The sequence below is a fragment of the Trachemys scripta genome, chromosome 13, assembly GCF_013100865.1.
Source record: "Trachemys scripta elegans isolate TJP31775 chromosome 13, CAS_Tse_1.0, whole genome shotgun sequence".
Lineage (NCBI taxonomy): Eukaryota > Metazoa > Chordata > Testudines > Emydidae > Trachemys > Trachemys scripta.
The window spans coordinates 8,489,506-8,515,179 of NC_048310.1; the positions used below are offsets into that span (position 1 = coordinate 8,489,506).

General features: G+C 42.9%; 1 long non-coding RNA gene across 3 annotated transcripts; it reads right to left on the bottom strand.

The window, feature by feature from the left end:
- Positions 1-742: 742 nt before the first annotated feature.
- LOC117886850 lies at positions 743-25,097 on the bottom strand. 3 transcript variants are annotated; one of them, XR_004648065.1, is made up of 3 exons: positions 25,011-25,097; positions 5,446-5,575; positions 743-1,643 (listed from the first exon to the last, which is right to left on the bottom strand). It is a non-coding gene; the product is annotated as an uncharacterized LOC117886850 (long non-coding RNA). The 3 variants fall into 3 exon arrangements; XR_004648066.1 differs by lacking the exon at positions 25,011-25,097 and adding an exon at positions 8,582-9,209; XR_004648067.1 differs by lacking the exon at positions 25,011-25,097 and adding an exon at positions 6,886-7,524.
- Between the last annotated feature and the right edge of the window lie 577 nt (positions 25,098-25,674).

Consider the following 25,674-nt stretch of genomic DNA (forward strand, 5'->3'; position numbering starts at 1 on the left):
CATAGACCATATTATGAACTGTACTTTAATCGGGTGGGTAACTTTGGTAACTTAAACCAAACTGAAGTCAGATCAACCTCTGCTGAGTAAAAGTCCTAAAGACCTGCAGAATATCAGTGCACCTAGGGCCAAAAATCTTCCAAAAGTCATCATCCATCTTCCAGATCTCTAATATGTGGCACTACTTTTCAGCCTTGACATGGAAGATATACCCAAGGTGTATATCTTCAAAGGTGATGATCTTCAAATTAGAACCCCAGTCTTATTCCTTGGGTCTACGCCTAACTCTGCCACTGACTTTTTTTTTAGCCATGGGCAAGTTATTTAATACATCTGCCCCTTAGTTTATCCATCTATATAAAGAGCTAATGACATTTACATACCTGTAATTGATGTTCATAAAAGGCTTTGAGATGCGTGAATGAAAAAAAAAACTATGTAAATGTAAAGCATAATTATATACATGCATGAGACCATCTCTCAGTCCCTTTCTCCCCATTCACCATGAGTGCAACATTTCAGGTATATAACTCGAGGCCATTTTTTGTTTTAAATGTGGCCTTTAATGTCTGCACCTCAGTTTTCTCATTTATAAACTGATTATGCTAATTCTCACCTAACCCGCTAATGGTCATGGCAACAAATTTGAAAAATCTCTGAGACATGGAATTAGATTAAATCATGGAGTTTATTTCCACAGGCACTGAAAGGAAAAAGTAGTTAAGCATTCAGTACAACAAGATTAAACTAACAAAGAAAGTGTAATAAAGAGCAAATGCCAGAGTACATACAAGAGGTCTTTTAGGAGCCTAGCAGAAATACATATTGAATTGTTTCTTTATCACTCCTGCATATTGTTTTGCAAAAACTCAATCTAGCAGTTTCTCCAGACAACTGAGAACAGGGAGGATGTCAGTGCATATATGTGACCCCAGGCCCTCCATACTCACAGATCTCTGAGAAGAAAAATGGTTGCAACTTAGCATTACAATTAGTGAGGCTCATCTCATTATCAGCCTGATACAATCAATATACACTAGGAGTTAGGAAGAGAAACATACAACATTTTGTTATACAGATATTCCAACAGAAGTGTAGTGGATTAAGGGGCAACCATCCCACTCCCACTAGTGAGGGGATGACCCATTATTTGTGATCTGTCCTTGTTGATGAGAATGCATTAAAAAGGCTGGGTTGGTCTGCCCAGCAATCAAAGGAGGCCTAGTTAATACTCCAGAATCCCCACAGGTCCACCCTAAATGTGCACCACTGAGGTGATGAGATTGCTATCCCTACCAGTAGCTCAAGCCCAGTATGAACTACTGAAACCAGGAGAGTCATACTGAGGTAAAACTGGAGTCATGCAATGGTAAATAAAACTGACCCTTGTGCCCCACAGTTACACAGAGAAAATAGGGAAACCTATATATGTAGTTCAACTACCGTTTGATAACCACCATTGGCTGAAGCTAAAAGTTGTGCATTTTGAATATTCTTTGGGCAGCGTATCATACGATCATTCTTTCTCTATTACTATACTGTAGAAGATCTTCAGAGAAAGATTATATACACAGCACGCTTGCAAATTCAAAGCCCCATGCACGAAAATTCCTCAGAGTAGGTCAAGATGGCTGGCCAAAAACCTGTAAAGAAGAGGGGGGAAAAACGGTTTGTGGCAGAATTATGAAAGTACAAGAAGAGAAAAGGGCAGCTTGTTTCAATGTCTTTCTGTCTGGGATTGTGTTAACTTTTCCTTCCCTAATGCACAGCAGAGCTGAAACTGAGTTTAGTGGAGGATGACCATTAATGCTTCACATTCAGTGAGTGGGGACAATTACAGATGTTTTTGCTAAAATGTGACATGAAACCATTGCTGGCTTTCTGTTTTTATGGAGACAATTTGTTTTATCCTTTTTTTATATTATGCATCACTGAAATGAATAACTAAATCACGGCAAACCCTGTGTAACTATATTACCTCATGCAATAATCAAGTAGCTAACAAGAACCATAGCTAAATGAACTTAAAGTAATGACATAAGCATGGCTCCATGCAACCGATATTAGCGCGCTGAATATTTCTTGAGCTATGTAAGGCAAGAAATTGTCTTAAGCTAAAGTTTTCAAACTTGGGTGCCTAACTTAAGGCACCAAAAGTAACATTTTCAAATGACTTAGAAGCCTATCCCATTTTTAAAAGTGACGGAGGGCCAGAATTTTAAAGGTATTTAGGCACCTAAAGACATACATAAGCAACTGGTGGGGTTTTCAGAAGTGCAATGGGAATGCCCTTAAAATTCTGGCCCATAGGCACTTTTGAACCTAAGTCCCATTGACTTTCACTTCTAAAAATGGAGCAGGTTCCTAAGTCACTTAAAGTGCTTTTGAAAATTTTACACCTAAATCCATATTTAGGTATTGTCTCCCATTCATTTCATTAGCTGTGGTGGGTGCCCAGCACCTCTAAATGATGGCCTGATGTTCAGGTGCCTAAATCTGGATGTAGGTGCCTTATTTTAGAACTCACAAACTAGGGGGTAAGGAGGAGGGAATTGACAATAGGGCCTAATCTAATGTTCATTGAAATCAAAGGAAAGATTCCTAGTGACTTCAGGTGGGCATTCGACAGGGTCTTGATGCATTTAGAGGAGAAGAACATCTGTAGAAGGGCAACACGTCATCTTCAGCAGGAAGGCGCATTCTTGCAAATAGAATTCCACTGGTACAATTGTTCATGGGAAGTGAATAAATAACAATGCCTAGCTTTTATATAGTGCTTTTCATCAATAGACCTCAAAGGAGGTCAGCATTTATCCCCATTTTAGGGATGGGAAACTGAGGCACAGAGCAGCGAAGTGTCTTGCCCCAGGTCATCCAGCAGACCAGTGGCAGAGACATGAATAGAATTCAAGTCTGAGTCCCAGTCTAGTGATCTGTCTAGCAGGCAACACTGCTGATCACAAAGGCCGCTGGAATTAACTTGTGGGTTTCATTCAAAATTTTGTAAATGTTTTTTTGCAATATTCCCCCTTATCCACAATATGACCTAAACCTGCACTCACTGAAGACAAGAGACGTTTTGCATTGTCTTTTGCAAGTGCAAGATCTGGTCTTTAAGCCCAATGAAAATAAAGGAAAACTAGGTGTAGGGGAAAAAAAGACTTCATAAATATCAAGGTAGTAATAATAATTCAGGATGCCTATAGAAGGTGCTTCAGAAGGTCTTCATCTCTGCTCTTTTTTTCTTAAATTTTATACTAACTTCAACAACATCTTAAGAACTAAGATTTGAATCAGTATATTTAACATGAGCCTAAGTTTAGACCACATCATCCTTATTAGTACGTATTGTTTATATTGTGGCTGTGGTTTGGAGACCTAATGGTGCAGGGAACATAAAAACCTAGTAAATGACAGCCCCTGCTCCAACCAGTTTTCAATACTCTACAGTGAGGTACCAAAAATTTCAACATGCTTTTCAAACATTCATTCATTAAGCCTTTCAACACACTTGCAAGGTAGATATTAATACTTCACTTTACAGAAGAGGAAATTTCATGGACTCGCAGGGACCGTGAAGTGTTTTGTCCCAGAGCCAGAGCGAAGAATGGAAATGAGAATGCCTGACTCCCAGTTCTACAGTCTTGCTATTGAAGTACACTTGTAAAATGCACATTGACAATGCACTGCAGATAATTAGTGCCATGGGGTAATCAAAAATGGACCCTAGTGAGGAACTCTTTGTAGCCTGACCATATGGAATATATTCATAATACAGTGAAGAAATTGTTCGAGAGCAATTAATTGTTGCCCCAGAAAATATTGCCCCAGTGCCAGGGGTGCTGGAACAGCTTTTATAATGGGGGGGGGCACTGAGAGCCATTGAACCAAACTGGAAACGCTGCAGATAATGGAAACCTCTTCAAGCCAGGGGTGCGGTAGCACCCCTAGTTCGAGGACCTATGCCCAGTGCTGCTGCCGAGGTCAATGAGAACATAATTTATCAGCCATATAAGTGCTGAGAAACTGCCCCGGAGGCTTGTGGAATAACAATAATAATAATAAAAACATTTTCCAAACAGCTGTAATGTAGGTGTAGATACAGGGTCTGTCACTGCAACATGTTCATTGATCTCTGATGCCGATATTTCTTGAACAAGGCATGTTATTTGGCCCTTCCATGCCAGTTAAAACAAACATTTCTCAGAGAAACTTCACATCAAATTATTTTTGACTGACTCTCAGTGCGCCCAGTTTCCAGGCTATAATGAAAATGGTTTGTATGGGTTCATGCATTGGACTGTAACTGTTCATTGCTTGGGGAATAGTTTTCAGCAATCCACATTCTAACAGAACTCGAGCCAGCTCAGTAAGACAAGTGACACCAAGAAATACACCATGATCTTACATTCGGAGAGAGTGCATTGTACAGCTTTATACCTATGCCCAGTCTGTACTCAACTTCCTTTCCTTCCGAGAAAGATATTTTTCCTCCCATATTAAAAGACTTCAATATTATTAGTACACAGAGCTCCTCTGGCAATTGTAATACCCAGATTGCTTCCCTGAAATCCCTGTGTGGAAGCAGCCACAGCTGTCTCCATGGGACTTCTGCTCCCCCCCCCAACCTCCCCCCGTCACCCTCAGGCCTTATCCAGGTTTCTCTGCAGGTTCAGGGTTCAGTCCTGGGGCAATGAAAGGGGGTGGGTGGGCTGGGAACAGGACAGGGACACTCAGATCATCTCCTTCACAGCATCACCGGATAAGATAATACAGCCCCAGGCCTGGATTTACGCCAGGGAAACCGAGTGCAGAATTTGGCCATAAAATTCTGCATGTTCCCTGGAAGAGCAGTCAGTAAAATTCTGTGGAATAAAAACCTTTCCATCTGTCAATGGTTCCCTTTAAAAAATAAATATATATAACCACCACTCTGCTCTGGACCACAAACTATCACTTGCAGTCTCCAACCCAAACTCAGTGAATTTAAAAGCCCTAGCTAGTTTGTTTCTACTTTAGTTAACCTTGGGCCAAATCCTACTGGTTTTGCAATAGTCTCATTGACCTCAGTAGGATTACTTGGCTAAGTAAGACAGAGATTTGGTTCCCCTGTAGGCATCGATACAGTACTTCTAACTTTGTATCCCATTAATGTCATGGCTTGCAGTAAGCATGGCTTGTGTTCCCACCCCAGATGCCTGTGGTGCAGAAAAGGTAATATGGCTGGGGGGCTGTACTATCTCTCCACGGAGAATTCAGCTGGGCCATTGGGTGAGGGGATGATGTGTCTTCCCACTACCCTGTCCTGCTCACTCCTCACCCAGCCTAGTCCTTCCACATGACCCACAGAGTCATACTGTGAATGACAGCCCTCCTCACCCAGCCTAGTCCTTCCACATGACCCACAGAGTCATACTGTGAATGACAGCCCTAGGGTGCACTTACTGTGCTGGCCACATCCTGGTACCACAGCTTACACGTCTGATCGCCCATCCAGTGAAGGAAGAGGTGATCCAGGCAGGGAGGCTTTCCGGCCCTCTCCCCGGCTGCCACGTCCCCTCTGATGTACAGATCTCTGGAACGTAATAGAGGCCTAAAGTTAAGAAATGTTGTAGATATGTGGCCACATCTGCACTACAAAATTATGTCGACCTAACTGACGCCGGCATACAGCCACCATTATCAAACCACTTGTGTGCGTGCAGGTGGCTCCTTGTGCTGGCGGTGCGCGTCCTCACCGGAAGCACTTGTATCGATTGGATTGGCAGCGTGGGGGCATTGTGCAATAGCTCCTGAAAGTCAGTAACAGTCGACGCAGCGTCTGCACTGGCCCTGCAGTGACCTCATTACATTGACCGTGACTCCACGCTGCTCAGGGAGGGGACGTTACTAACTCCGCCAAGAGAGGCACTTATGTCGGTGGGAGCCAAATTTAAGTGATGACGTTTCCACAACTAGGTCGATGCAAAGCCGCTTACCTCGACCTAGCCATGTCGTAAGGGCCAATATTCACTGCACGAATGTGGTGGATACATGGTTGTGTTGTGAAGAAAGCTGTGGAGCAGGGACAACTCAACCACATTTGTCATAATGAAGACAGATGTTTACAGAAACACAGCCACACTTGCCATAAAGATAGAGCCACAGTTAATTCGCCATAGAAGACCCTGCACTTGCTCCCACTGAAATCCAGAGTAAAGTTCCCACTGACTTCAATCTTCTTAGAAAGATGTGCAACATGCCTCAGGTGGCATGTAACCAGGATTCACCACTGAATTTGGTCTGTTGGTGGATCATTAGCTTCCTTGGCCCCGGGCTGGGTACTAACAGGGAGTGCCACAATGCAGATCCATACTTCCCACTGACTTCAATGAGGGCTAGAATCTAGGGGTCGTCTTATGTGTCCATTTACACAAGCAGGTGAGACTGTTACTCTGTGGCACTATCACAGCTATATATCTTGGAGTTGGTCTATGGCCTAACAGCATAATCTGGGAAGCTCTTCAAGCACATTGTTTAGGTGAGTGCTAATTAATAGTTTAGAGAGAAAGAAAAATCCAGATTAGTTTGGGTTATTATAGAGGCATGATTCCATATTTGAGGTTGCATTGAGACTTGCATTTAAACTAGGATTTAATTTCTTGAGTATACATTAAAACTTCACTGAGCACAAAAACTGAATTGACAGAGTTCTGAATACCTCCTCCTATATTTTACTCTTCAAGCCCTGCTCTGGAGAAAAACTGCAAAGTTCCCATAATAAATAAATAATTCAGCCATTTTACTTCATTTTGTCAACACAATGAGGGCAAGCTCCCCCCCCCCCTTAAAACCTATCTTAGAAAAATCGTTTAAATAAATCAGATAACAAAATAGAAAACATACCGTTTAATCAACAGTGTGCAATTATGGGATCTCCTTCAGACACAACAATGGAGCCATTGTATCCACCCCTCTGAGCAGTCAGCAAATTGTGGTAGGACAAGGCTGTAATGAATTAAAGGCTTTTCTGCAGCAGATAGGATTGCTGTTTGTTACTAAAAAAAGCACGTCCTCTGAAATCCTCTCTAGTCTGCTGCATGCTAAATTCATGTTAGTGTTTCTAGCACAGAGTAAAACCATCAAAACCAGAACCAGGGGGATGAGGCCAGGGAAATTGCCAGACTGGAGTAACTTAATGTTATGCTGATTTTTCTCATTTTGCATGCTAGTGATTTTCTGCCAGTGATTGATAGGAGTGCTTATTGGTAGATTTCTTGCACCTCCCTCTGAAGCATTGGGACTGGCTGCTGTTGGAGAGGATACTGGAGTAGATGGGCTGAGCTGACCCAGAATGACAATTCCTATGTGGCTATGATAATGACTGTAGTAATCATAATGATTCTCTCAGTAAACACACATACATTTATGCTGACAAAATAATTGCTCTCCAGGCAGCATGGCTTAGAGGAGCGGGCACTGAACTGGGAGTCAGGAGAGCTCATTTCTATTCCCATCTCTGCCAATGACCTGCTGCATGATTGGTCAAATCACCCGGGCCTGGATCCTCAAAGGTATTTAGGCAACTAGCATCCATTGATTTCAATGGCAAGTTATGAGTCTACAGACCTTTGCGGATCTGGGCCTTAGTCTCTCTTTGCCTTGATTTTTCCCTACAATCTATTGTCCGACTGGTCTATTTTGAATCCTAACATATCATTTGGAAAGTAAACATATATTGTTTAGAGAGAATTATATTACAATATTGCAGTTAGTGTTGTGATAAATATTTTGATAGGCCTAAGTAATCCAGAGCAATTATTTTGTTACAATTTGTAGAAATGCTGGGCTGGAAAGGTCCTCAAAGTCATCTAGTCCAGCCCCTTGCACTGAGGCAGGACCAAGTAAACCTAGACCATCCCTGATGGGTGTCTGTCCAACCTGTTCTTCAAAACCTCTAATGATGGGGCTTCCACAACCTCCCTTGGAAGCCTATTCCAGAGTTGACCTATCCTGATATCTAACCAGAGTTTTTTTCCTGATATCTAACCTCAATCTTCCTTGCTGCAGATTAATCCAGTTACTTCTTGTCCTACCTTCAGGGAACATGGAGAACAACTGATCGCTGTCCTCTTTATTACAACCCTTAATATATGTGAAGACTGTTACCAGGTCCCCTCGCTCCCAGTCTTCTTTTCTCAAGACTGAAAGCACGCCCAGTTTTGTAATCTTTTCTCAGCGGTTATGACCAAACAGATGCATTGCTTGGGTTTAAAAATGCCAGTAATTGTTTTAATTGCGAACAGGGACCTTGAATCGTTGAAATTGACTTTGGCCCTCATCCAGTAGCCATTGGAGTAAACAGGAGATTGTCCATTGACTTCACTGGGAGCAAGCTCAGGACGACAGTGCATCAGGATGCCTAGAACTGCGTCGTAACTTTTCTCCTCTCTCCCCCGTTCCCACCACACACCCACAGCATGTGTCACATTGAAACTAGACGCACCTGCTAGTGAAGTTGTGTGGGGGCAGAGATTATACATGGTTATAAATCCCCAGCCTATCCACAGCCTTTGGTAAACATTTGGACAATCCTTCCTACCTGTCTTTCGTCCAAATATTTGCACCGTGCAGGGCTGCGAGTCGTTTCCTGACATGTCCTCAGACTGCAGGTCGAATCCAGAACAGGTGGATTAATCGTCTTATTTTATAAAATAATTGCTTGGAAAATAGTCGCTCCGTCTACCCACAGGAAATTCAGGTGAAGACGTGAACTTGCAGCCAGGGGTTGTATTTTATTGTGTGCGTGGATCTGGGCTTTTCGGATCTGACCCAAAGCTCTCAGAGTGAATGATCCAAAACCTTAGGAAACGTGCCTGGAAACATTTCCCCGTGACTCCCCTGTCTCTTAGCGATCCCGTAGAGAGACCACTTTAAAAGATGCTGTTCCCTTGTCGCTGAGCAAAGGATCAGAGAAATGCAGCGCCAACCTCGCCTTTTAAAAACGAGCAGCAGTCCTGGATGCTAAAGCCAAGCGTGTCAAACTAATCCTCACAAACTGAGGCATTTTCCAGATAAGGTGCAACAGGAGGTTGCTACGAGGTAAAGTGTTTAAAAAGTACGTGTGAACCGTTTAACGTAAGCAACGGTTGCCAAGGCGAAATAAAACAATCGGTTTGTAGCAAGAGCAAAGCGCTCTGGATTCAGCTTTCCTAGTTGACAGGGCTGCCTACATGTAAAAACCAGTGTTTAAGATTACTGTGCTAAATCCCAGAGCTGGCAAGATTGCATCCTACAAACACAATAATTTTAATCCTCGAGTCCATACAACCCGTATTTTATGGCTAAATATACACTATAATAAGACGGTGGAATTTCTGATAGCGTAGCGAAGAAAATATTTGACCTTAAGTTTAATTGTGGGATAAAATTGCTTCGGGGACAATGTGTTCTCCCTAGCTCCGGCTTTGGTCGGGATCTTTTACTTGATCTTGGCTATAAAATCCACGCAGGGCAAAGGGAACATAACTTTAGGCTGTATGATCTTCGGGGCAGAAACGGCTTCAGTGGGGAGTATTGTCCAAACACTGTCCGCACCAAGTAAGCGCATAAGGTCAGAACAAATAACAGCCCGTGGAATCAGCCACTGGTGTTTAGAATTTGAGCATCAGCAAACTGGATGTCCATTTAAAATGGAAGCCAGACCATTCTTAGGAAATTGACCAGGTAGGAGTCACCAGTTAGGGCGCCTAAGCATTGCCTTGTTTACTATGGGGTCTAGCTCAGCTAGGCAATATATAGGCAGCGATCCCTTGTACAAAAAGAGAGAGATCCGTGGCTGAGAAGAGAAGGCTGTGATGAAGCTGTGTTTTTGCCAAATTTGTGAAAGCAGCCTGTAAATTGCAGGCAGGTAATCCCCCATTGTTTCTCAAACATTTCCTCCCTGAGCCATGACTTCCTTTCAGGAGAACCAAAGCATCCCCTGCACAGACTAAACAATAGCTTGAAAGTTTTCTTTAAAAAACACACACACACACACACACACACAGTTCAAGAGGAGAAAGTCACTGTCCCCCTCTAAGCGAGCTGATTGGGGAGGGGAGAAGCAAGGATGTGGCAGAAGCATAAAGCACCTGTTGAAGGCTATTTACGGATTAGCCAAGTGCTGACAGACAAATTGGCAAGATTAATAAGAGCAATCAAGGCTGTGTGGGCTAGAGTTGTTGGCTGACATTAATGTGACATCACTTTCATCTGCTTTTGCCTCAAGTTGCACAGCGGGTATACAGCATCACTAATGCTGCTGGAAGCTGGAACTAGAAGGCAGTATGGTCAGATACTGGTGCTAGGAAGGGGGGGGGGTTCACTTATTAGATCTCAATATGTCTGCTTAGCGCTTTTATTATTAACAGGAAACCTCCCAGCCCAATTGTACTGCGCACACGGTTAAACACACTTTGAAATAAACCCGTTCAGGAAAACCAGAAGAGGATTGAAACGCTACAAGTTTAAAGGAGAATTCGTTCTCCGATCCTTTAACTCTTTCTAGATCCCGGCGGAATGGTGGTTTGGGGTTTAACTGATACATTCTTGATTTACGGGGAGGAATTATTATTCCGACCTAACTGGAGAAATTGCAGGTTTCACGAGAAAATACTTCTCCGTTTTTTTAAATAGCAAAACTAAAAGGAAGTCAGATAAAGTCACTTGAAAACGTGGGCTAAGTCAGCCGAGGTGATTCAGGTTTTGGGGAAATTAGGCCCCTGTGTCTATAATGTATTTTTGGCTGATTTCTGCATCTTTCAAAACAGGCGATCTTGTATTGCCTTCTCTATCCTTAAAAAGAAAAATCTTAACACATTAGGCATAGTCTATATTTATAACGTATTGCTCAGGCACTAAACGTTAGCGCGATATGCCTGAAAGAACGGGCTGGACCAAATATAGATCATACAAATGAAGCATCCAGCGAGGAGCACCGTTGGCACCAAGTGAAGTTAGAAACCCCCTTTAGGGTAAAATCTTTCGGAATACAAGATAACAGCTAAAAACGCCGTTGTCATGATTGGGTCTAACTCCTTGGGCTTTTAACAAGTTCACTACCTCAAGCAGGCATCGCTTTCATCTCTGCCACCAAACCCAATGCGGAAGTTCTACCAGCAACTTTAATTCGGCCAAGCAATCGTGTTTCTTGCATGCGGAGGTTATTGTTTAGATGTTTTTGTTGTTCCTTGTTCTGTTACATTCTGGCCTGCGAACGTTCCACGCTCATTCCTGAACTTTTGGTAATATCCTCTTCAAACGGGATTTGTTTACACTTCGTTTTTCCTTTGTAGTTTAGTCCATGAGGAAACACAACCGTAATAAAACATATGAATCTAAAACTGCTCTGACCCAGCCCTGCTTTCCTTTAACAGTGTCCTCTTGTCGAGAACTTTTTCCGCAAAAAAGGAAAGTAGGAAACCAGCGAAGGAGACACATACCTATCTGGAAAAGGCTGACGTAATTTGTGGGCATGGAATTAATTTTGTACCTAAAGATGAGGACAGGGGAAGTTTGTAAAAATCCTATTTATTAAAAGTAATCTGCACGCAAGAGATTCCATCAAATGCATTGGTTCGAGCGCATGTACCAATATCTCGAAGAAACATTCGAATTCGGTGCAGTCCCTGTGGTCCTAAATGTTTAGGGATGGTGATTGATTGAAAAGTCCGCTAGACTCGACAGCCTGATCCTGCAGTTAGGGTAAAAACCCCTTCTGAGGTCAGTGGGAGTTGTGTCTGGCTAAGGACCTCAGAATCGGGCCCTTTGCCTGCCATTGTGATTTAAAGGGGGTGGGCAAACGATTTGGCCATCGAAGTTGGGGAAATCTTGGGGTATGCGAGGCCACTGATTTTTGAGCAGATGATAATCTCGGGGAGGGTCTGCTTGAAATAGTCCTGGAAAGATCTCGTATTTATCAACCCCATGGCTGCTACAGTTATTACAATTTCAGGTGTGATCATCAAAGACCACGTGCCAATATGTGTTAGCCGTGATCATGGAAAACTGGGAACTCTGTAGGGGGAGCCTCTTGGGGAGTGTTTAAATGCCCGATCCTGCCCTGCCTACTCCACGGGACGAAGCAGAATCGGGCCCTTTGATACTGTACCAAACACGCTGCAAACCTGAGTGCTTTTCATACATCTTTCGTGTGCACTTTCAGTTATTTTCCAAATCCAATCCCAGCACCAAAGCTAGTCTGTCCTTGTCTCGATTGTGTCTTTCTTAGGAGCTGATGGAAAACATATTATACAGCTTGGAGCAAGACAAAAGCAGCAATAACCACACACAGAAAATCTCCCCAAATAATGCAAATGTGTTTCTGCGAAAACTACAACAATCATATTTGCTCACAGAAACTGATTACTTATACAATTTACCAATCCAGCAGCAAAATTCAGGGCATTCAGTGGTCTGTTTGTAATCTCATCCTTTTTTATTAACATAAACACTACTCAACAAAAATATACATGGCCACCTACTAAGCCAGTAAAGTGAATGTAGAGACCATCTCATTGCTTTCAGCGAGCATATTAGCTTGCCTTTAGTGTGTGAATGAATATGTGTGTACATGTCTCTCTCTTTCTCAATACTTCTGACTTACATAGATTTACAAGTATTTTAAAATATATAGAGACATTCAATCAATGTCTATATATACTAAAATACGTACATTATATAGATATAGAAAGTTAGATATATAGATTGATCCCCCACCTCCAAAAATCTATTTTGGTGTTTTTTACTTTTCTCAAGGAAAAAAACTATATCCATTGACATTCACACACAGCCAAACTATCCCTATACAACAAAACTTTGGTAGGTTAATTAAAAAAAAATCTTTGTTCTCAGCCTCTTTCCGTTCTTGTCCCTCAACTTCAGACAATATCTAAGGCTCTGGGTTCAACACTGTATGCAGAATTCAAGCTCTTGGTGACAGTTCCTTTGGGTTAGGTGGGTTGCTCTGCTTTTACTACTGGCTCTGGGGAGAGAAACAGAGAAGGAACAACTGAAACTGCTCCTTCTGAAGTGAGGTGATCGGTATTGATTTGGTTGTTTTACATGCGGGGGCTTTTTTTTTTACTCGCTCTCGGTCTCTTTTCTCCTTCCCCCTTTACAGTTTCGGAGGGAAATTTACCTGTGCCCCTATCTACCTGCACACGCTATTATTCATCGGAACTTGGAAATACTGTTGTTTTCTTCAAACAGATGACTCAAACACTTCACAGTTGCAAGGTGACCTTGGAGAACATTCCAGAGAAATGGCTTCTTTCAATTAAGTGAAATCTGTGCAAATCAAACACATGGCTTCTCTTACAGCTTTGCAGTCTGGAACGCTTTCCCTATGTTATACCCCTCCTTTCTGACACTAATTTCACAACGCACGTATATTTGTTTTAATCAAAGCACTTGATACTGCTTTAACATCCATCAGGGGAGTTGAATGCCTCTGTGGATGGGACACAATCTCTCCCCAGATGCCATCGCTATATAGACAACGGCTTGGGTGCGGTTTAAGTGCTTAGCATTTTACCCTCCTGTTGGTTTTGCAATAAAGACATACAGAAGTGTCTGCTGCAATTTGCCTTCTTGTGATTTCTGCTCTCGCTATGGGGCAGTTCTGAGCAACTGTTTCTCGCTCGGGGCGGTTCAAACTCAGTCCTTTTCGTGGCACTGAACAGGGCTCGGTTCTGCTCTGATTCGCGCGCTTCAATCGAGTGCGCTGGTTCCTCCACCGCGTAATATAACGTCGTAGCCTTAAATAAGATTCCAAAGCGAAGAGGCAAATAGCAGCGACCGGGAGCCGGGTGGCTGATTCTGATTTACATCCATGGTCTGTCCATCTCTGATGGTTGCGGGGAGCTCTGTTCTGTAGAGACCAGGAACCCAGGCCGCCTTGCAATCACTTTCTGCCTTATCTCTCAGCCTGGCGTTGGAAGTTTCAGAATGATTGGGGCGGTTGGGAGTAGATAGGTAAAGAGGAGGGATCTCGCCCTCCATGGTCGCTCGAAATACAAGCTGCAGACTATGGGATAGAAAAGAAGGCGGCACTCGTTTGAGCCTCGGCGGAGAAAAAGCTCTCTCAATGCTCGGGGTGATTTTAAACCCGGTGAATCGAGGTGGTATAACCTCCCTGCACACAGATCATATAGTCGCTTTAACAACTATGTCTGGAAACGAATGCGACAATTGAGAGCTACATTCATAAACCTTCCGCTCGGAGATGCCTAAAATCATTTTAAAACAACTCCCAGCAGATGTTTTAGGACAACAATTTCATCCAGGACCTCCCTGCTCAAAGGATACATTTCCTGATCGTCGACGATGCTTTAAATTAATGATTTGTAACATTCAAATAATATCACTGGCGGGGGGGGAATGTTCAGGATTTTTGTTTTTAATCGTAGTATACCCAGAATGTCAGAAAAATAAACAGTGTAAAACACGGTTAATGTATCATTCATTCACTGTTCTTATTCCTTTAAGATATAAATCCCGTTGTTTAAGGCAGTGCTTTCTGAGACAGACAAAACAATACAACTAAACTTCTGCCGCGATCTCTCTTTGATTTACCGATTTTAACTGGATTCGCTGCAAACTGATAATTTTGAGGCATATTTTAAGAATTGGGGATGCAGTTGATGTGGAGATTAGCTGTCAGGACCTGAGTGTTTTGCCCTTCAACCACTGAGATATTTTAAAAATTAACGTGTGATTAAGGAGAAGGCAATAGAATTTAAGGGTTGGTATTTTGCATTTTCAATAAATTTCTACAAAGTTTGCCTGGCGCGGACGGAGGAACACACGAAATATAAACGTAGAATGGGAAAACTTAATCTATCAGATCCTATAATTAGAGGGACTCATGGAGAAAACAACTGCTTTATTGCAGAGCACAAGTCACTCCAGAAACAAATACCAGTCTTTTGCAGAGACTCGTGTATCTGCTTTTCTATATTTCATGTTTCCATTTGAATGAACCCCAATCAAATCCTTTGAGGATTTTTTTTCCCTGGAGTGTAATTTCTTAGAGTGTTCTTTTGTGTTAATCAAAAACAATGCCTATATACTTAGCCTGAAACCGATTCTTAAAAGGAGATTAACCGTTTCAATGATTATTTTTATAGGAAATGAGCGATATGATTGTCCAAACTGTTGTATTTCTAACAAGCACCGCCGCTCTAGTTCGATACAGACTGAGGTTATGTGCTTCTAATATACTTGTGTTTGTTAGCATAGTGGGGACTCCATAACATTAATTATAATTATAATTAAACGCTAAAACTATTATAATTAAACGCTAAAACTGTGGTGAAAAACGCCACCAGACCAATCGTTTAAAGCAGGAAGCTTTCGCCCATTCAGATTAAATGAAGAACGACAAATGGGAATCAATTCTTGACCTAAAAGAGAAAGTTAAAGGTTTAAAAAAAAAGGCCAGTTTGAAGATAATTTCTGCGTTAAGGCGCTGGGGTAGATTCCACCAAAAACAATTGCTTAGCCTTAAAGGAGGGGGAGAAGAGAACATTGTATTTTCCTGCCTAGGGAGGAGATGTCAAAATTCGTTTTGCATCGTTTACACAGCAGATAGGCGTCCAGCGCTTTCCTCCTTTGCCTTAATTTCTGTATATAGTTTAAATTTGAGATTTATTATGGAAACAAGAAGGTAAAAATCACGTCCCCTCAGACGTTAAATTGGCGGTATAATCTATAATCGGTGAACCTAACTATCGGTGGGGGCGGAGTCATATTATCCAACTCTGTGTATGGACCTACGCCCACTATACATACACTGGTGACATCCTGGCTCAACTGAAATCAATGGGAGTTTTGCCATGGATTTGAATGGGGCCCTGGTTTCACTCACTGTCAGAGAGACTAGGTTGAGGGAGGGGGCCCAATCCTGCATCCCAGGGGGAAGCAGACCGCTCACTAAACTCAACACAAATTCTGCCTAGCTGAGCTGTGCAGGATCCGCATCAGGTGGAAGCTAATTCTAATATTGCAAAGTATTTCTACCTGCGTTTCTGATGACCGTTATTAAAGGGGGCGGGGTTAAATGGAGTCTTGACAAAGTGACCATTGACTGATCCGTCCAAACATATCCAACTTTACTGTAGCAAAAGAATAGTGACCAATCCCTAGTGCTTTCCATTCCCCCAGCTCTGCACAGCTAGCTAGCTAGTTTATCCTTGCCATTCCCATTTTGCAGACGGAGAAAGTGTGGGCATCATCGTGGCGTTCAGGATGGGGTCCAGGGAGAGGTTTATTATGTGCTTTGCCCCTAACCCTCTGGCCTGTTTAAAGGAATCTTTAAAAACCAGGTGTTATTCTGGTGTCCTTTCGCCAATGGACACAGTAAGGCAGGGGGGAAAGAACATGCTTTGAAGGAGAAACGAAGTGTGAGGGGATCCAGCCCACACCACGGATGTCAATGAGTCTCTTACTCTGAGGGCTAACCTTTACCCCGCCTCCTAATCCGCTTGGCACCAAAGGGAGCAGAATCTGGCCTCTGGATTGCCACTGATACGTATGTGGATACACGGTCTGAGCACCCAGCCCTGCAACTCCTCACTGACAGGAATAGCAGAGGGAGTACAGACTATTCCCCCTGTGTGGGGATTTGCAACACAGGACCCTGCCATCCTTGTCTAGGATCTTCATTTTCTATTGTTCTATTTATTTCTTCATATTCTAATCACTGGCAATGCCACCACGTCAAAGAGGCATTGTTTTAGCACGGCACTTGATGATAAATGTTCCTTATATGATGAATATTGACATACGCTTTCCCCGCAATTAGTGTGACGTTACCAGGGCTGGATCCGTTGGAAAACTGAGGCTTAAGCCTTCACGAATCAGACTGCAAAAGCATTGCAGAACCTCCTTATTGCCACCAGACAATAAAGATGCATGCATGTCGTTATCTAAGCGGTTATCATTCTGCCTAGAGAGCTGGAGAACTATGGACAGTTTGCCAGAGAGCTGCCTGGAGCTGTATTTAGCACCTACAAGGCGGGAGGGGAGGGGGGAGAACCCGTTAGTTCTCTGGAAGTTAAATCATCGATTAATTTATAGGAGCCTTCTCTTAGCAGGTGGCTCACTCACCCGGATGCCTTGCTTGCTGATAATTGTGTATAGTGGGAATTTCAGATGGAGATCTTTCCTTAAGGCAGTTATAAACAATGTGCATCTGTATTAGCCTGGCTTATAGGAAAGGACATTGAGGGTAGAGTTTGCACTGAAATGTATTTTGATTGATCATTTTGTCGAAAATCTCCTCCTGCTTTTACTCCATAGATAGGTGAGCACAAAAGCTCACTATACATAGCAGATCTATAGCATGCATTTATTTACATGTGCGTTATGGGAGTGGCTTTTTTTGAAAGGCCATAATCATCTATTGATGACTGCTACCTATAGTTCATACAAAGGCTTCCTATCTGAAGATATTCTTTGGTTTCGTAGTGGATGAAGTATGTCCGAACTCTTCGGTTATCTCTTGGGATTTGTCTTAAAATGTTGGTATTTGTGCGAGATTAATTTATTACAGTTCAATACACGTTACTATCCTTAGCTAGCCAAGAAAGGTGATTGTATCCGCTTATTGGAGAGGTATAATTCTGTATCAACCCACGCACATCTTTGGGTTAAGGATACTAAACTCTTTCTATATTACACTCTAGTTGGTAACCGCCGGAAGGGGAAGTGGAGGATGGAATATTGGTTTGTAGGCTTTGAATTCTAGTATGGAAAGGGGTTTAAATAAGATTTCAGGGGAGTTTGTCTCATTCCATTCCGCACGGAAATGTTGTCAGCCCAGGGACACAACTGGTATTAACAAACCTCTTGGCTAGACATAGTTTCTGCCAGCCTGTGAGTGTGGAGTGAAAGGGGTTTTCTGCTGTGTTCCAGGTAACTGGAGAGCTTTGATTGGACACAATGCGTGGAAAGGTTCTTGGGCTGTTGTTGGAGGGACCAGACTGGACTTCCCCACCCATATTAGCAGCTGAGAGAGTTCAACGTTTGCTGTAATGCATTCCCCAAAAGAGTCCCCACAGCTTCCTTCTAAAAGTCCAGGGACCCCAAGTCGTTCGCCAGGAACATCTCTTCCCTAGGATGCCAGGCTTCGGAGGAGATTCATCGACAGTCATGGGACATATGGACCCAACATCCTGCTTCTAACGTAGCTCTAGTCTCTTCCACTGACCTCTCTGACTCTCCACAAGAGGAGGGCGCTTGGCTCAAAAGCCTGTTAGAAGGCTCTAACAAAAGGATTGCAGGCGGGATAAGGTTTCACAATAATGCACGGATTGTGCCTGCCAAATAGTCGATACGCACCCCACCTCTGCCGGAGAAACAGTGAATGAAGTCCCTATTGTCTTGCATGTAATGGTGCCGCCTTGTTCTAAACATGTACATTCGGGTATGTTCTCTAGATATGGACAATCAGCACACAGTTGATCTCATAAGCTGATTTGGTGATTTATATTTCGACTTTGAACCAACGCCTCAACAATCAGAAACTCGGATCTATTTTTCGGCTCATATAACTCCTTATCTTCTTTAACTTTTCAAAGTCATATTGATATTTCCGTATGATTGTACCAACACACTGTGCTTCTGGACAACACTACGTAACTTATTGAGAGAACTAATTTGGATATTAATCAGTTAAGTATTAAAAAATTAGGAAGACTCTTTAATGTCAAAGAGAGCAATTAGAGTACATGTAAATTAACTTCTGTAACCTATTTGGTTATTTAATATTTTTTTACATCCCATTGTGCTATTTATTTAGTAGAAAAATCAATACGCTCACTTGTCCCTTATATAGAATGGAAATATACTGTATTAATTCTTTTCACTCTGCATAACAGAAAAGGTTTTCCTCCCTTCGCTTAACTGTGAATAAATATAAAACAGTATTTTCTTTTCGGTCCCAAACTCTAACTATAGAGCAGGACTTTTTAAACCACAAAATGGTGTAAGCTTTGCAAAGGGGGAAACAAAAGTTTCTTGCACCATCACAACAATTAAAACTATTTCCCTTGTCCACAAACAACAAATACAGCTATTTTCCCAAGTCACATACAATCAAAATCTTCTATCTTTGATGCATGTTGTCGTTTACTTTTGCGCCATTCCAACCACCTGAAATTTGGATTAGGGCATTTCAAATGCATTTTGATTATAAAAGCAAAAATTGAAAATAAATTCAAGCATAATTCGGGGGCGGGAAGATACAGTTTATAAATCCTTGTTCTCAAAGGATTAAAGTTGTTCATGCTACAAGAATAATTGTCCTTCTAATGACTCTGTTGCTGTTTTATCTTCATTCAGCAAACCAGTTTAGTTCCTTCAGAATTATTTTCCTTCGGCGCACATAGGAAAGTAAAAGAGATTACTTATCTGAAACATTCGTGGTACCTAAACATTTCTCCTGGACAACAAGTTACTCAGAGCAAGACGATTGTATGGTTAATAACACTCGTTGGGGTTAGAAACGCGTCTTCCCTTAGAAATAAGCTTATTGGTGTGCTACGTTGATCTATATACATATTTATTTTTTCCCAAAGGATACTTTAACCCTATTTTTTGTCAACGTATTCCTCTCTCTTTAAATAATACTGCACTTTTCATGCAGCGGCTTATTCTGAAAATAGCGTCAAAAATCTTAGGAAATAATGAATGTATTGAAGGGATTCTTGGGTTGGTTCAATAGCGGATTTGCTGACATGGCCCAGAGCGGCGTCACCTTGCAAGAGGTGAAACAGGGAATATCCTGCTCTCTGGTTTAACTACAGGCTGAGCAGAAAATGATCGCGGGAAGGGAGGGTTATCAAACAAAATAAGCTGGGGACTGGTGAGATAACAGACAAGAGTCAAGACAGACCCGATGCTGCAGGCTCACTGGGAACTTTGCCTGAGAAAGGATTGCAAGATCCGACCTAAAATAGCTTTCCTCCAAATACCTGACCATAAGAATACCCTGTCCACGACTGTCGCAGGAATCAGACGTTTGGGTTCAGTCTAATCTCCTTTTCTATAGAAGAGTATTTACAGCTCTTCTTTGTTTTCTCTTGCATCCAACTACCTGATACACCCGCAAAGGCATCGAAGCGATAAAGCCCCTTTTTCACTCCAGAATCAGAGGCTACTGCCCCAGTCTGGGAGTGCTGGACAAAGCTTCTTTTGAATCTAACGATGGTTAGGCCAGATCTACCGAAAGTACAGTATATGGAGGGGAGACTAACACGTTTTATCAGAAAGTAACAGCTTCTGTCTCAAGGCAGGGCCCGATCCCGACCGCACTGAATTTCAGTGAGGGCAGAATTGCCTGGGAGAATGTCACCTAAAGGTGAAATCCTGCTGCTCTCCTTTACTTCAGTGGGGCTAAGATTTCCCGTTGGGTGCGGAGATTGGCTCTGGGCTTTGCAACAAGTTGAGGCTTTTTTTATTTTTTTTTTTTTTTGGCCCATATATAGCGAAGCAACCTTAGCCACTTCGCAGCTTAGCAATTCAGTAACCTCTTGGCAGGCTGCGGAGTTCGCCTTCTGAATCTCTCCCTCTCCCTCCCCTCTCTATTTATGCCGTGGTAGGCTACGCAAATCTGAGTTCCAGCCAGCGAGAAAATGCTCAAAGGAAAGCATTCTAGTTACCCACCCGTAAGCGAAGATATAAATACACGGAGACATTTAAAGATCTCCTCTGTGGGAAGCGATTGTGTCTTGGAGCTAAATAGTAACGTTTGAAGGTTAATATCTCTGGAACTGGTTTCTGTTTGAGGGACTGTTCCTGCCAGCAAACTCCCCAAAAATCTTGCGCTGAAGAGGGCTGTAAATTCCTGCGCTGTGATGTTGTCAAATATTTCATTGAAGAACGTCATGGAAACTGTGTGCTTTGGGGCAACCTCGGGACCAAGCAGCTAAAAAGCACAATCCTTTTTTTCTGACCAAGGCTTGAACTTCTTCCTAGCATACAGCTGCCAGGAGGCCGTAAGTGCCGCATTTATGCTCCAGTAGAACCAACAGCAGCTGGGTTCGACAGTTGAGCAGCGGTAATTTGTGCAAAGTCGCCCCAAAACTCGGGGTCCAGCTTCACGCTCCCCTAAACCCCTATGGATTTCACTCAGTCCCAACTCGGAACCTACGCTTGTGAGATCTCACTGATGTGTGTGTAGATCTAGGATAATATCCTACGGAGGCCGTCTACTTCTGTTCATGAAAACCATATTTAGACATTCATAACATATGTCAGGGCGCAGATGTATACGCCCGTGTGTGTAGACCTATATATGCATAGGTATATGTTGTGTGATAGGAAACACACATTCTAGATGAATGAATAAAAAGATCAATTATGGAGTCAGAGATTCCGATCAGGGCTGATTTGACACCAATAAGAGTTAGGGGAGGGATGAAAGTAGGCCCTGATTTGGGGGGGACTTTCCACAAGCAGAAATGGACCAGGGAATGGCGTATGTATGCCTGGGTGTAGGGATGCTGCATTGTGTGGCTAGTTATATCCTGGCTGCACTCTCATGGCATGGACCTGCATCTGAATCTTGTCCCGCCCAATAGCCTGCTACCCTCTGCCTTTAACCTCTTGTGGCCAAGGCTGGGTTGCTAACGCTGGCTCGCTTGCCTTGCTGGTCTCCAGGGAAATCAGCGGCGCTCCGGGAAAGCTTGTCTTTTCCGCCACATATTTCCTGCATGAACTCACTTACGGTGCTTTTAGCGATGGTGGTTTTTTGTTATTTTTTTTTTCCTACCCGGAGAAGCTACAACGCGGATGGTGCGTGAGACCCAAAACTGCGCCGGGTCCGAACGTTAATAATAGCAACAGCGGATGCTAGAACTGCCCTGAGGCTCTGCATTCCCCCCCAGCCTGGCCCAGATCTTCGCTGGTTAATCTGCTTTGCACACGTGCAGTTGGGCTCTTAAAGGTGGGATGGGAAGCAAGCGTCTCTCGGGCTTTTCCCCCTGGAAGAGCCTCTTCTGGACAGTTTATTATAGAGAGGAGATGCCAATGAGCTGCCCGAAGCGCCCCCCCCCCCAAATAGTGCCCCCTCCTGTCAACACCTTTTAGGCTGGAATATTTACAAGTTAACAAAATGCCCTCCTCCCTCCGTCTGTAACCCGCTGGTTGAATCAGCCCCCATCGCTCCCTCCCCTCCTACCTTATGTAAACGTTTAGGCATCAGTTTGCACGGGGCTAAAGCAAGGAGTTTGGGCGATCGCCTCCAGAAAGCGAAGTAGGGGGGCGGGCTTCTCCAACTGAAGTCCCTGGTGTTAATGAAAAGCAGGGGCAGTGGAGAGGGGGGCGCACGCGTGCCTCTGCCCTCTCCATGGGTGGTCTGCGCTCGGATAAACACATGGGCCTCTTAGCAAAGCAGCACCCAACTGCACAGTCTTCTTACAACAATACTACCTATATACATTTCCATACTCGGATTACAGGCTGGCTTGTTGCAGAGTCTAGTTCACTTAAGCAATTAGCTAGTAAAAATACCTTCAGTGCAGGAAAAGGAAGAAAGCTCAGATTTGTCTATTTTTACACAAAGCACTGCAGATTTAAAAAAAAGGAGAAAAAAATGTCTTTTGGAAATTAATTTGAAAACAGAGGGTTATTTAAAAAAAAAAAAAGAAACATTACAGGCCCACGGGGCTGATTTTTAGCCCAACCGTCTGATGTGAAATCTGCATCAAAGTAAGCAACATATTTTAAAAGACAATAATTGCTCCAAATTATATTTTCCCCATCTAGTTTATTTTGCTGACGGGGCCACAGATGAGGAGGGGAGATCTTATATTTTATTTTGTTTGTTTTATGCAGGGAAATATCTATCTACATGAATCACCAGCCTGACGTTTTTCTAGAGCAGGAATTTAAGACATATCCTATTTGCCCTTTAAGAATCCGGTCTTGACCATATTTTGAATAATTTTGACGTTTTATAACCAACAAACCACTGAAGATAACAAGTTACCTAACAACATGGTCCTCTCAGTCCATAATAAGAGTGACACTGAGGGTTAATATATTGTAAAATAAAATCCCTGTGCTAGATACAATAAATCATGTCTTGGCCTTTATTCCCAAAATCTGTTATTTACTAAATACACGGGTTAGTTTACTACATAAAACGATGTAATATTTCTTCCTTTCCCACAGCTAGGCCTATGAAATACGGAGTAGATTATATGGGGTTTTTTTTAAGTTTACCAGATAAATACGTCGGGAAAAAATCTTCACACTCCCAAAAGTCACTGGGGGAAACAAAGAAAACAATTAAGCAAAAGATTGTTTTATTTTTTAGAAAATTGTTTCGTTAAGATCACTGAAACAAGCGTCATGTTTGCTCCAGGTGATTTGTTGTTTTTTCCTGATACAATAGTGGACATACTTCCTCATGTAAATTACCACCAACATTTTAACTTGAACTGCAATGCAAGCTGTAAAGGCAGAATTTTATTTTTAATGTGTCCTTATCAGCACCCCAGAAACAATTGCAAAAGATCTTAATACATTGCATCCCTTGTTTAGAATTCTGGAATTGACATATATAATCTGGGTTCTGAATTGTTTAATTTCCAAATTCATTCTTTATATTTCTTTCAAGCAAAGTGGGGGGAGGGAGGGAGGGAGAGGGAGGAAAGTATCTACAATGCGATTTCATATTTTAAAGAAATCAAGACAAATAATAATTTGAGCTTTAACATAATAGCTGCAATGGAGAAAAATAGGTTAGACAGGCTCATAAGAAAATTAAAGGCTGATTTAAGAAGGTTATTTTGCATTATACATTTGGGATCTGTAAACAGAGAAAGCATATGCTCACCAAGGAAGAGCTGGGGAAATGTCTGATTTTTTTTTAAACTAAGCAACAACACACGATTTGTTATCCCCGTTTGCTCTATGCTTTTTCTGGCATAGAATGGTATTTTAAACCATGTGTCTTCCTGCTTTGAGATGGAGATGTGGGACGGGATTTTCTGCGCTGGGGGATGGTCCCTCCTCCGTATAATATCAATTTATGGGAACATTTCACCGTATTTCTATAGCCGGGGGAGCGGGGAGAAGGCCACATAGAAACAGAGAGCCCCCTGACACATTGCAGTTATATGTGGATTATCCTGCAATCCAGGCCCTGAATCCAAGCTATTTACTAGAGAGCTTTCTTTCTCGCTCGCAGCTTAGGGCATTTGACCGGCTGTGAAATACCAATCAGAAAATCCTTCTCTGCAGTACATACGTGTCCTCGGTGCTTCACTTTTCTGTGTTGTTAGCATGTTTAAGGGCCAGTTGCACACAACTATATACCGAGGCACACTGACAGATCTGAACTGAGCTGCAAAAGTCCCGAAATGCGCTTGTTTCCCGGGGAAACACACGTTCTGCTCTCCCCTTGCAAACGCTGGAGATTGCTTCGGAGTGTTGCAAGGGGAAAAGAAGAAGAAGAAGAAGAAGAGGAAAAAAAATCCTGATGTGAAATCCCTGTTGGTGGTATCACAGATGTGTCAGGCGCCCTAGAGGCTAGTAACGACTGGCTGCAAATAACGTTAACAGGGATTTTGGAAACCCGATCAGTATCTATCTTTCTTTTAAAAGGAATTAAATTATCATAAAACCCTTAAAAGCGAATCTGGGCAGAAGGGGGAGTTAAAGGAGGAAGGAGAGACGGCGGAGGGGGTTTCAGCCTTTCACTCGGTTAAGATACTTTGCAGAGCCGAGAACAGGCAGCAGCAGCAGCACAAACTCAGTTGGATTTTTTTCGTACTATCTGGCCTTTGCTCCCCCCCCCCATCTTGACAAGAAAGAAAACGGCAACAGCCAGCACATCTGCTCAGTTTCTAGCGATGAACTGTGAAAGCCAAACCCCCCCCCCCGCCCGGCCCTCCGCACAAGCCCCTCTCACAGCTTCGTTGTGCAAAAGTTACCACGCGCGCCTGGTAAGAAGGTGACAAAAGTTTAAAGTGACTTACCTTGATTAGTGAGTGACAGCTTTACTGAGGAAAAGATGGTCAGACTTTTTGGGGGGTGGGGGTCTGAGGAAGGCTTTGCCCTCCTTTTCCTCCCCGCCCCCCCCCCCCCCCCATGTGGTGTGTGTGTGTGAGGGAGAGAGAGAGAGAGCTCCATTACTTCTGAGGATCAAAGTCTGGGCATAGCTGAAAAAATCAACACATATTTATATCACAACAACAACAACAAACAACAACAAAAGTCTAACCCGGCAGCAAATCAGGCGACGGGCGCTATTTTATACGGCGCAGTGAGGGGCTCTATGCGAACTACCAGGGACTTTTCTTTCTGATTTCTTTTTATTAAAGAACCCCTGAGAAGATGTTTACATTTCGCTGTATAAACATCCTGCCCATGTTCCTGTCTATCTTCAAAAGAAATCAGAAACTGGGTTTTTAAGTGGGCGAGCTTCACTCCTGCTACATTTCAAATTAGATTCGCACTCCAGGGCGAGCCGCCTGTCCCCTTGTTCATAGTTGTGTACAAACAGCCCCGGCGGCGTTCAGAGCCAGCAAACAGCTGTTTTTCTCGGGCGAGACGCGAGTGGCCCGGGAACTTAAACCTGCCGCTACTTGGATTTTTGTCTCTTTTAAATCCTGCAGGCGCGTTGACTCTTCCCCACCCCCC